The 9805-nt window shown below is 45.0% G+C and overlaps 1 protein-coding gene across 3 annotated transcripts in view; it reads left to right on the top strand.

Annotated features, from left to right (window-relative positions):
* Positions 1-785: 785 nt before the first annotated feature.
* Positions 786-9805, top strand: part of PCGF5 (polycomb group ring finger 5) — a 119241-nt gene continuing 110221 nt past the window's right edge. For all 3 annotated transcript variants that reach the window (XM_076009984.1, XM_076009985.1, XM_012765638.3), the window contains exon 1: positions 786-907. The gene's annotated coding sequence lies outside the window, so the exon portion shown is untranslated. The remainder of the gene's footprint in view (positions 908-9805) is intronic.

Here is a 9805-nt window from a genome sequence, read left to right as displayed (position 1 = left end):
AGGGAAACGAGACAGAAGGGTGGAGGCCCAGCTGTTGGGGACTCTGAGACTGAGGCATGAAAGCTTGAGGCCCTGGGGAGTCATTAGAGGATCTCGAACATCACAGTGGCAAGGTCACTTCTGGCGGGGGCGGGGGCAACTTTGAGATTAGAAGCAGAGAAGCTGGAAGCAGGGAAAGGAGCCGGGAGCTGGGGCACGGCGGGGGCAGTTTATACAGGAAGCCTGGACTTGAGCATCGCCAAAGACGCATATTAACACTGGAGCTGCTCTTCTATCTATTCAAGGGCATTCTTCCTCCGTCGGGGTGGGGGGCGGGGGAAGTGCCCCTTCTGCAGCTGTGTGATACGAAGTCTCCAGCCAGAGAAGTTTCGAATTTCTCCTTGCCAAGGTCGGGCCACTACAGGTGGGCGATTGCGAACCCCGGGCGAACAACTGGCTCTACGCCCTCCCTGGGAAGCCGCCGCGGCTTGTCCCCTCCAGGCCTGGGCACCGCCGTGGGCCGTGCCCGGCAGGGCGCTCCGGGAGCTGCGCCGCGGCGGCTCGCGGAGGCCTGGCGGGCGGCGGCGAGAGGCTGTGCCCCAGTTTGTGTCCAATCAGGGAGTGCGGGCTGTGCCCCGAGCCGGGCAGCAATGCGTAAACAAACCCACGGCAACTCCTCCGCCCCCTCGGCGCGCTCGCCCCGCGCCTGCCGCCGCCGCCGTTGCCGCCGCCGCCGCCGCGGGCCCCGCTCTCCTCGCGCCCGCCCGCCCGCCGGGCCGGCCCAGCCCCCGCCCAGCGCCGCCCGCACCCCCGCCGCCCCGCCCCGCCCCCGCCGGCGCGGGCTCCCTCACCTACCGCCCCACGCGCGCGCGCTCGCGCACCACGCGCCCCGCGCGGCCCGCCCGGATCGTGGCCTCTCGAGAGCAAGGTAAGGGCGATGCGCGGGGACCAGGGCGCCTCCCCGCCCGACGCGGCCCGGGGAAGTTTCTGGCGTGGCTGTTTTCCGCCGGGCCGGGGGTGGGGAGGCCCCCGGCGCTGGGCGAGCCTGCGCGCGGGAGGGGCCGCCCGGCGCCCGGGTCACAAGTTGCCCAACCTGACAGTGGTGCGGGCCGGCGGGCGGCGCGCCGAGAGGGGCTGGAGGCGCGGCGGGGCCGGGCGCCGGGCGGGCGAGGGAGGGCCCCGAGGAACTTTCTGCTCCCCGGAGGGGCGCCTTCTAGCCCGGCCGCGGCCCCGCCTCGGGAGCAGCGGCTCCCTGGCTGGAGGGAGACCATGAAATGTGTTTGAAGAAGCTGACGCAGTTTGTGACGCTCGCGGCTTCCTGACGGGGACCGGCAACAGCAGCGCCTTCGCCGGGGAGGGACGAGCCTCGTCGGCGCTCGGGCCCTTCCCCCGCGCGGCAGCCGCGCGCCGGGCGCCTAGTTCGGGGCCGGGGGCTCGGGACGCGGGCGTCTGCCGCCGGTGGGGAGACGGGCCCCGGCAGCGCGCGTCGCTTCCGTTTTGATTAGCTCAGGTTATTATATAAGATGTCACGGAGAGGGAAGGGGCGAGCGGGAGGCGCGTTGGCGAGGGCGCGTCGGCCTTCCGCGAGTGGCAGGGAGGGGCCGGAGGCCGGGCCGGGCGGGACCCACCTGTGCGCCCTCCGCGCCCCCTGCGGGCGCCGCCCGCGCGTGCCGGGTGGGGGCCGGTGGGGGAGGGAAGGGACGGACGAGCCCGCCGCTCCCCTCCCCGCCCGGGGAACACTCCGACAGCGGCCCAAACGTGCTGTTTCCTCCCCGCCGACTCGCCTGGGTCTACACGTTTCTGGCTCCAGGCGTTTGTACTTTGAAACATTTGTTTAATATTAAGGGAGCTGCTGCGTGTGCGGCCGTCATAGTACGCCCGAAACGTGTGGCCGTGAGCTCCCGGGCGGTGAATGAATCATCGCCCCGCGGGCCCGTCCGCGGTGATTCATGCGGGGCGCACACGCGCGCGTACTCGCCGTGTGCCTCGGACCCGGGGACAGCGGCCCCGCTGCAGTGAGGACGCCCGGTGGGGTAGGGGAGAGTTCGTGCGAAAGGGCAGCGGAGTTTCCCCCCTTTCCACAGTAACTTTGGGGGTGTCAGGTTCCCCGCATTCTCCAAGGCTTGTTTCGCGTTCCTGGAAGAGTTACAAAATTCCACCTGGTTGCATTAATGAGTCGGTGGAGGAGCGCTGGTTCGCTGGTCCTGTCTCATTCAGGATTTGGATGGTGTCACGTGAGGGAGGTACTGAACTCTGACAGAGCCCATCTAGTAATTGCGGCTACTTAAATGACTATAAAGTAATTAGAAATTTTTAAAAAGTTACTAGATCTTAAAAGAAAAATAAGTGTCTCGTTAAGTAGAGAGTCTTAAAGATTAGTTTTTTTGAGGTTGTTCTTTTTTAAAAAGCCAAATCCTAAAAGGAACCTAGTTTGCCATTCATGAATACAGAATTTCTCCCAGTGTGATCACCCTTAATGACTAATTTTACTCATTCCCACTCCACCCTACATGTGTAGGATTGAGTAAAGTTTTCTCTTTATTGAGGACTCACCTCAAATGGGATCTGCTCAGCAAGGCCCTTTATTTATAACTTTTGACCCCCTCCAACCACCCCATAGTCCTATTTTAGTTTCTTTATAGCACTTAATTGCTATCTGATACTATTTTGTTTAGGTGTTCTTTAAGTCTGGTCTCCTCCTATTAGAATGTAATTTCCATTATGGCAGGTATTTTTGCCTGTTTTGTTCATTGCTATAACCCTAGCATCTACGACAGTGCCTGGCATATATTAAGCATACAGTATTTGTTGACTAGTGAATGAACAAATTCTTTTCCTGATTTCTTGGTAGGACTGTCTTTGACAGTTGAAATTTAGTGCCTTTTGTGGGCAAGTCACCAAGTTGGCACAGTTAGTTCTAATTTTCTTTCTTTCTTTTTTTCCCCTCTGGTTTTCTTTTGGTTTGTTTCTCCTCTGTGCTGTTAACTTGCAGCACAAGATGGGTTTGGACATGATATCCTAAGATACTTAGTATGAAGAAAGATAAGTAATGTGGATCCCTGTCAAGAGAAAGTATATTACTGCATAAGTTGGTGGATGATTAAAAATATAATCTGTGCTAGCTAAAAAAAAAAAGTGCAGGATACTGAAATGGAATCAGCAAAGTTAAATTCCCACAGTCCTGTATGTGAAATATTTGAAATACTGATATTACTATATTCCTCCCTCCCTCCCTACTACCAGGAAACCATCCTCAAATTTAGCTGCGGTTTTGGAAGGTCCATAGTAGGTAGGTAGGTAGCATTTAATATGAAGCATTAATTTAACCAAACCAATACAAGATTTATTCTGCAGAAGCTTAACTCTGATTTGTTGTCGTTAATGTCAGTAACTTCACAGAGGAGTACATAACAGGAATTATTTAAAATTATATGTTAAACATCTTAAATGGATTGTAAAGAATTAAAGCTATCATAAGTCATTGATATGGTGGAAGGACTTGAATGTTGTATTTAATACTCCTTTTGAGGATAAATTTTGATAAACTTTACATTCTTACAAATAATAAACTTTGGAGGCATGTGAATCAGCTTCAATCTGTAGCAATATTTTCAGAACTCAGTATTTCTGAAGTCACTCCTAAAGAAAGAGAGGACATCTAGTAGTTCCCTTTTCATCATAGTAGCTGTGATCACTTTCAGAAGCGTAATCTCTTAAGAGTAAGCTCAGAAATGATAGAATTTTAGAGCTAAAAGGGACCTTGAAATTACTTGGCACAGTTCATTCCCTTTTATCGATCCCTTTGCTAAGAAAACTAAGGCACAGTGAGATGACTTGCCTAAGATGCAGGGCCAGGATTAGAACCAAGAGTCCTGACTCCCACTCAAGGGCTTAAGTGGTTGGAAGCCCCTGGATGAGCCAGACCTCTCATAGGTGATGAGGAATGGTTCCTACCATTAGCTGATTGTCTGCCTCTTGCTAGTGAACTCTCAGAGTTAAATCATGTCATACTTAGCTTTGTATCCTCTCATGTGCCTTGGACATCTTGAGGCTCAACAAAATAAAATGCTTGTTGACTGTGGTTGGACAAATGGAGTTTAAGTTCAAAATATATTTAGGAAGTAAAAACCAGGAAAACATATCTCTTTTCCAGAGTGAAGAAGTTTTCTAATGACACAATCAGATATTGGCAGTAAATTATCTTAGAATTAACCTTAGAACTTTTGTAGATATGAAGCTAGTGTTTAATTTTCATGCCTCCAAGATTTAAGAAAAAAATCACTTAAGACTTGTAAGTGTGCATCTTTGCTTACTTGGCATAATTATTCACTGGAAAGACAGTAGGAGATGGAGTCAGAACATTGGGTAGGTCTTGCCTCTGTCACAGTGTCTCATAGAAAAGCCTAGACTTTGAAGCCAATCAGAATTGGGACTGAAACTCAGCTCTGCCCCTAACAAGCAGGGCTCTCTGCAGCAAGTTACTTAACTTTTGGGGGCATTCTGTCATCTCTAAAGTGGGGGTAATACCATTTACCTAGAAGGATTGTTGTGAAACTGAGATAATGTATATAAAGCACCTGTTATACAGAATATATGAGGCCCTTAATAAGTGATAATTGCTATAGTTATGATTACTTAATTATGTAACTATGTAATCTCTCAAAGCTTCAGTTTTCTTAACTGGAGAATTGGTGGTTGGGATTGAGGGAGGGGAATGAAATGATCATTAAGAACTTGTCCAACTCTGTGGTTTTAGGAACTAATAAAGAATGTACAATTCTCCTGCAATTTTAGTTTAAATAAATTGATTCATATATCCTTGCTCCAGTAAGAGGAACTGCGAGAATGGTTAGTTTCTAGGCCTTCCCAAGAATTTGTCTTCATTAACTATGATGATATTAAGTACATTTTCATTATTTTATATGCTGTATGATAGATACAAAGTTAACATGAATATTTCAACCTCTCATTCAGCTTACTATATATAAAGCAGTGTAAGGAGTATATGGGTTAGTCAGACATAGACACCCTTTCTTTGAGAGGCTTGAGTCATGTAGAGAGTGTAAGACAGATAACCAAAGCCTATATGACATGGAAGAACTGTTAGGTATAAAGAAAATACTTTGTGAATTCCTTCTCCAAGAGGAGGAGAAACTACTTCTAGCCACAAAAATTGGGAAAGCCTTAATTAAGGAACTTTGAGCAAGGCCTTAAAGAATTGGTAGGACTTCAGCTGGCAGAGACGTGGGAACCAGATTGAACTAAGACTTGAAGGAAAGGATGTAAGGGCTTATCCAGGAGCAGAAAAGAATGTAGTCAAACTGGGGGTTGAGGAGCCTGGAGGCAGTATAATGGGAGAGAAGGCTGCATGGGAAGATTAGGACCATATTGTGAATAATTTTGAATGCTGAGCTAAAGAGTCTGTTTAGCAGGCAGTAGATAGCTGTCGGAGGTATTTTAAGTGGGGGAATGATGTGATCAGAACTATGTTTTAAGAGATTAATCTGCATCACGAAAGCCACAGATAGTCCAGTTAGGAGTTATTAAAATAGTCTCCAGAAGAGAAGCAATGAGCATCTGAATTAGGGTAGGTGCAGGTGGGTTGGGCAAAAAACTGTAGAAGTAAATTCAGCAGATCTTGTTGCCTAATTGGATGTGGGAGTTGAGGGAGAAGTCAAAGACAGATGCCAAGTGACTTAAGATGGCAATGATGGGGATTGAAATAGGCAGTCAGAAAGGGCCTAGTAAAACACCTGTAAGTATTATGAAATCAATAAATATTTGTCTAATTAATTGGAGGTGACTGTAAGTTTGGATTTGGATATATTAACTTTTTTGTGCCTACAGACCATACAGATGGATGAAAGACATAAAAAATAGGGAAAGATTTGAGGGATCTTTATGGAAGGGGATGGTGAACCTGTGAGAACAGTTCAGAGGGTAGGTGAGAAGAATAAAAGGCCAGAGTTGAGCCTTGGGAAAGCCAGTATTTGTGGGCTTGGAGGGAGATAGAAGGAGACAGGATGCTAAGAAAGAAGCAGGAAGAGAATGAGGAAAAGCTAGAGTAAAAGAAGGCAAGGAAGGAGAATTTGGAGGAGCTTGATAGGGTAGAGGGGCCAAGACTGAAGACTGGGTAAAAGGCATTAGATTTGTCAAGGAGACCATTGTCAGTAGACTTTGAGGAGCAGGGTCAGTTGGGCACTGGGGACAGAAATCATCTAAGTACCTGAGGGGTTCCTGGATGGAAAAAAAATGGAGATGTAAACTGTGACTAGACCATGAAAATTTGAGAGTTGGAGGGGACAATCAGTTGAGGCAATGAGAATGTCAATGAAGCGTTCTTCAAAACAAAACCATAGGAAGGCCTGAGAGTGTGGATAGAGTGGCTGCCAGTGGAGAGGAAGGGCCTGAAGATCAAGGGAGGGCGTAGAAGCGTAGTTAATGCACCAGGCCATCCTCACATAGGAGGGATGGGAGCAAGATAGGCAACCATACATCCAAATTGCCCCAGACAGTCCCAGTTCACAGCTGCTATCCAGGTTTAATTATGGGATAATATTTGAACAAATAATTATCTGTTTTTATTCTAAAAGAAATTCCTTTTTTGAATAATAAATTATTTGATCACCCTCATCATGACACAAATAAATTATTAATGGAAAAACATGTGGCAATAAAACAAGGAAATTAAAGGCATACTGGTTGGGAAGGAAGAAATAAAACTGTCTTTGTTTGAAGATGATGTGATTGTCTATGTAGAGAATCTGAAAGAATTGACAAGAAAACTTCTGGAACTAATAAGCAGTTATAGCAAGGTTGTAGAATACAAGGTTAATATACAAAAGTCAGTCACTTTTTTGTATGCCAGGAATGAACAAGTAGAATTTGAAATTTAAAAAAAAAAAAAAGAAACACAATACCATTTACATTAGCATCCAAAAAAGAAATGAAATACTTAGGTATACATCTAACAAAATATGTATGAGATCTATATGAGGAAAACTATAAAACTCTGATAAAAGAAATCAAAGAAGAATTAAATAAATGGAGATATATTTCGTGTTCATGTGTAGGAAGGCTCAATATTGTCAGAATTTCCCAACTGGATTCATAGATCATTATAATCTCAATCCAAATCCCAGCAAGTTATTTTGTAGGTAATAATAAACCGACTCTAGAGTTTAAATGGAGGGGCAAAAGACCTAGAATAGCCAGTATAATACTGAAGGAGAACAGAGCTGGAGGACTGACACTACCTGACTTAAAGACTTACTATAAAGCTATCGCAGTCAAGACAGTGTGGTATTGGTAAAAAATTAAACAAGTAGATCAGTGTAACAGAATAGACAGCCCAGAAATAGACCCACATAAATATAGTCAACTGATCTTTGACAAAGGAACAAAGGCAATACAATGGAGAAATGATAATTTTTTTAGCAAATGGTACAGGACAACTGGACATCCATATACCCCGCCAAAAAAAATCTAGACACAGACTTTATATCTGTCATAAAAATTAACTCAAAATGGATCACAGACTTGAGTATAAATCTTTAAAACTCCTAGAAGGTAACATAGGAAAAAATCTAGATGACCTTGAGTTTGATTGTGACTTTTTAAATATGACACCAAAGGCACAACCATGAAAGAAAGAATTGATAAACTAGACTTCGTTAAAATTTTAAAAATTCTGTTCTGTCAAGAAAATAAAAAGAGGCTGGGCATGGTGGATCCCACCTGTAATCCCAGCACTTTGGGAGACTGAGGTGGGAGGATCACTTGAGGCTAGGAATTTGAGACCAGCCTGGGCAATATAGCAAGACAAAAACTAAACAGTTAACCAGATGTGGTGGCACGTGCCTGTAGTCCTAGCTACTCAGGAGACTGAGGCAGGAGGATTGCTTGAGCCCAGGAGTTTGAAGTTGCAGTGAGCTATGATGACACTATTTTAGCCTGGACAACAGAGTAAGAAGACCCTGTCTCCAAAAAAAAAAAAAAAGAAAGAAAGAAAGAAAGAAATGAGCCACAGATGGGGAACAGTATTTGCAAAAGACATATTTGATAAAAGACTATTATCCAAATTATACAAAGAACTCTTAAAACTAAACAACAAAAACCAAATTTAAAATGGGCCAAAGAAAGATACCTCACCAGAGAATATACACAGATGTCAAATAAGCATATGAAAAGATGCTCCATGTTATATGTCACTAGGAAAATGCAAATCAAAACAACAATGATATGCCACTACCCACCTATTGAATGGCCAAAATCCAGAAGAGTGACAACACCAAATGCTGGTGAGGATGTGGAGCAACAAGAACTCTTATTTATTACTGGTGGGAATCCCAAATGAGTGCAACCACTTTGGAAGACAGTTGGGTGTTTTGTTACAAAACCAGACATACTCAACACACAATCCAGCAAGTATGTTCCTTGGTATTTACCCAAAGGAGTTGAAAACTTATGTCCACACAAGAACCTGCAAACTGAGGTTTATAGCAGCTTTGTTCATAATTGCCAAAACTTGGAAGCAACCAACATGTCATTCAGGGTAAATAAACTGTGGTACATCTAGACAATGAAATATTCAGTGCTAAAAAGAAATGAGCTGTCAAACCAAGGAAAGACTTGGAGGAAACTTAAATCCATATTATTAAGTGAAAGAAGCTAATCTAAAAAGGCTACTATATTATTCCAACTATATGACATTCTGGGAAGGGAAAAACTATGGAGAGAGTATGAATATCAGTGGTTGCCAGGGGTTAAGAGGGAGGGAGGGATGAATAGGCAGAGCCCAGAGGATTTCAAGGGCAGTGAAAATACTCTGTATGACATTATTATATAAGGGTGGATACATGTCATTATACATTTGTCCAAGCCCATAGAATATACAATAATAAAAAAAATTCAGATGTGATATGGAGGGAAAAAGAGAAGTTAGATCAAGGCAAAAAGAAATTCTGAGTTTTAAAGAAAAGGAAAGCTGATAGTGGGGAGGTGGCTGCATTTGAAATGAGTTGGTTCTCTTCTGTTGATTTTCTGGAAAGTAAGGGGAGAGCGAGTTGTAAAGTTGAGGTAGAGGAGAGTGGAAAAGGCTTGGAAAGCTGTTGATCTGCATGCAGTAGGAAGCCAAAGGTGATGAGGGCTTGACAAGTTGCTAGAAGGCCTTAGCCTAGTGATAGGACAAATCATTCCTGTATTCATGACTTTTTCCAGTAATGCTCAGAAAATTGGAAGTGGAGATAGTGTGAGTATCATTGAAACTGCCAACTCCATATGGGCCTGGGTTGAGTAGGAAGGCAAGCGAAACTGGAGTGTTGATGGACTGGGAGGATGGCAGGGGATGTGAGATTAGACTGTGTAATGGCTGACTCAGCAGGAGTGAAGGAAGAGAGAGATGGGAGCATGGAGGGGGGTTCTAAGATCAGTAGTGAAGGACGTGAGGGACTTTCAGAATAGTATCTCATCAGTATGGAAATCAGTTCTCAGTGATGATGAAAATTCAAAGTGTGGCTGGGTTTAAGGACGGTGAGTGACACAGGCCATCGGAGGTAGAAGGTCATTGGTCTTCAGGAACTATGAGGCCAAAGTATCAAAATGATTACCTATTAATGTCAATGTCTGTCTTTAAAAACTATGGAAAATACTTATTAAAGCCTTTCTGAACATTTAGTCCACAGAGTTGGAAAGTACCTTAAAGATAAGGAAGTTAGTTATTCCTTTATTTGAAAGATGGGGAAGCTTTAAAGTCTTTTAAACACTTCTAGAAATATGAAACATGTCCAAGATCAAAGACACATGTGCTAGTTCTGGAAATAACTGG

The sequence above is a fragment of the Microcebus murinus genome, chromosome 14 (genome assembly GCF_040939455.1).
Source record: "Microcebus murinus isolate Inina chromosome 14, M.murinus_Inina_mat1.0, whole genome shotgun sequence".
NCBI classification, from domain to species: Eukaryota; Metazoa; Chordata; class Mammalia; order Primates; family Cheirogaleidae; genus Microcebus; species Microcebus murinus.
The sequence above is the reverse complement of the archived record's forward strand: the minus strand, read 5'-3'. Positions and strand labels throughout refer to the sequence as shown.